Here is a 2,806-nt window from a genome sequence, read left to right as displayed (position 1 = left end):
TGGGGTGTTGGGGGTGTAATCCCCCACATTATACTGAAAACTTCCCTTTTTTCCTAAAAAATAGGGAAAAAGTTAAGTTTCCAGTATAATGAGGGGGGGTTACAACCCCCCACAACGCCAGCACGATCTCTATTAAGTAAAGTGGGGGGGGGTTCCCCACCAACACCCCCGTCGGAGCCCTTTAAAATACGTTTTTTCTTCGGCGCGATGAAGTCCTGCGCTCGGTTGTCGGCGCGCCTTTGTCCTTGCGCACTTTAGACTATGAACCTTTTTTCTTTTCAGTGACAGATGCCACAAAACCAATATTCCCCATTTATGTTCAGTGCGCTCATCTTAAGTTCTGTTTCCTGTATGTTAGATTATCTGGGGGAGGGGGGGGTCATAATTTGTACTTTTTGCACCATATTTTCAGGGGACTTCTAGTATGGATGCTAAAGTGTGTTTTTAAAAGCAAATGTTTTTTGTATTATGGGAGTAGAAGACTATAATCCAATCCAGCCAGCAGTCATCCTTAAAGAGAAATATTCCAGATGCTTAAGCATCTTGAGCTGTCTAGCCCAGGGTTAACATCCCGCCTCTGTTAATACTGTGAGACTGAGCTCACTGCACAACTAAGCTCTTAGGATACGAATATTGTGCACCTACAGTATAATTTAGCTGTGGAAACGGTGGTAAATAAATCAGTGAAAGACTTTTTTTTTAATATCGGCTAAAATACATGAGTATAGGAGGGGGATTTGAGTAAATATGCTGCTATTGATCATATGGTTCCAATATATGTCAACTAGAAGAGTATATGTGCCCTCATGTGTGATGCTGTTTACTTTTAAATTTTACCAGAAGCTGATGCTACACATTCATGTTTCTGTAAGATTCAAGCATGGCTTAACACACGCTGGTTTGGCTGACTCTCTTTTTTGTTACTATAATTTCTGATGGGGTTTTAGGAGACCATTCTAACATAGGTTTTTAAAATATGCCTTGCTGAGCTTTACAATGGGCAGGCCAAGAACAGAAGGTTGTGCCAAGCAAAGTTGCTAGTCTGACCAGTAAGGCTCTCTAACTGGCAAATACCCTCACTGTTAATAAGTTAACTGGTTAAAAAAAAAAAAAACAACAAAAAAACCAACCCAAAACACACTTGACTATGGTGCCAGTTTAAATAGTAATTTTCAATTTGTATGTTTGATTTTACATTTTGGTAAAATATCTTCTAAACTGGAACTTATGCCTAAGTGTTAGAGCTTGATTTGAAAAGAACATGGGAAATTTACTGTTAAATAAAAAGTTAAACAAACATTTTTGCTTGATTTTTTTTTAATTGCAGGGCAGAGCATGTTTAGACTTGCTTAGTGGCATGGTAGCCATTGTTGTGTTGAAAAGGAAGTATCCTTTCTTTGTTTAAAGATAGGGGGGGAGGGAAGGCTTTAGAGCAGTAAACTGGTCCTGGGAAACACAAACCTGTTGGGTTTTCAAGATATGATTATACATGAGAGATATTTGCATATCTACCACATCCATGTCATGCATAATCATTATTGTTCTATTTAAGGTCCTCAGCGGGCCACCACACACTCAAATCATTTCATTGTGTGGGGCTTTATGCTCCCATTCGTCATTGGACCCGTATATATAACATCAGTTTTTGTGGAAAAAATTTTTTTGTAGAAATACTAAAAGTACTTAGCTTATAGATTTGACGCTAGCCGGGAGGGTAGAAACATCAGCCACCAACATGTTTCGCCCATACAACTCTAGGGCTTTATCAAGGCACCCTCCCCCTATACAAAAGTAAAAAGACATACCTAAGTATCACTACTACCATAAAGCATATAATCAATCAAAACTAAGTGCAAACTCTTACCGTTCATAACCGGTTTACTCCCACCATCGCGTCGTAGACGAAATGGCGGTCACGCTCGTTATCAGCTGATTTATACGTGACCCGGACGCCAACGTCCCAAGTGATCAGGGACGTCAGGGTCTGACGTCAACACTTACAATAGCCAAATCAACATTAACTTTATATCACGTACATTGGTTAACATAGGATGATAAACAGAAATTCCCAAGACCCAGCCTCATATTAAGGAAGCCCACTCCAACTCGTTATTAAGTCCATATGGGACCACCGTGTTAAGACGACAGATCCAGCGTTGTTCAATATGATTAAGTCTACCCTCCCAATCCCCTTCTAGTTCTTTCTCAAGTATATGGTCAATAACCCTCCATTTAATGTGTTCTATCCCATGGCCCTTATCCAGCCAGTGTTGGACTATGGGGGCTTGTACTGCCCCAGTATTGATACGAGATTTATGCTCGTTCAAACGCACACTGATAGCTCTTTTAGTGCGCCCCACATATACAAGATTACACGGGCACACAATTATATATACCACCCTCATAGTTTTACAAGTTGTATCGGCCCTAGATCTCACCAGGTAGCCTAATTGGGGGTCAGTCCATTGTGGCCCTTCCAACGTTAATTCGCACCATTGGCAATGATGACATTTAGTGTGTCCAGAACCAGTCATGCTATCATACTGGTTATCCAGTTTTCTAAGGGCCTGATCAATGGTTTTACCCCTACGATATGAAAATAGGGGAAGCTCAGTAAAGCCCTGGTGAAGGTTCAGTATATGCCAGTGTTGTTTGATATAAGAAATCAATACCCCTGATGCTCTTGAAAAAGGGAGGACCCATACAAGTCGCCCTTCCTCCTGTACCCTGGGATTATCCATAAGGAGCAGTTCCCGTTGCGCATAACGAGCCCTTAGATAGGCCTGTTTAATAGAACTTTTAGGAT

This window comes from Geotrypetes seraphini, chromosome 8, assembly GCF_902459505.1.
Source record: "Geotrypetes seraphini chromosome 8, aGeoSer1.1, whole genome shotgun sequence".
Lineage (NCBI taxonomy): Eukaryota > Metazoa > Chordata > Amphibia > Gymnophiona > Dermophiidae > Geotrypetes > Geotrypetes seraphini.
This window is presented reverse-complemented; position numbering follows the sequence as displayed.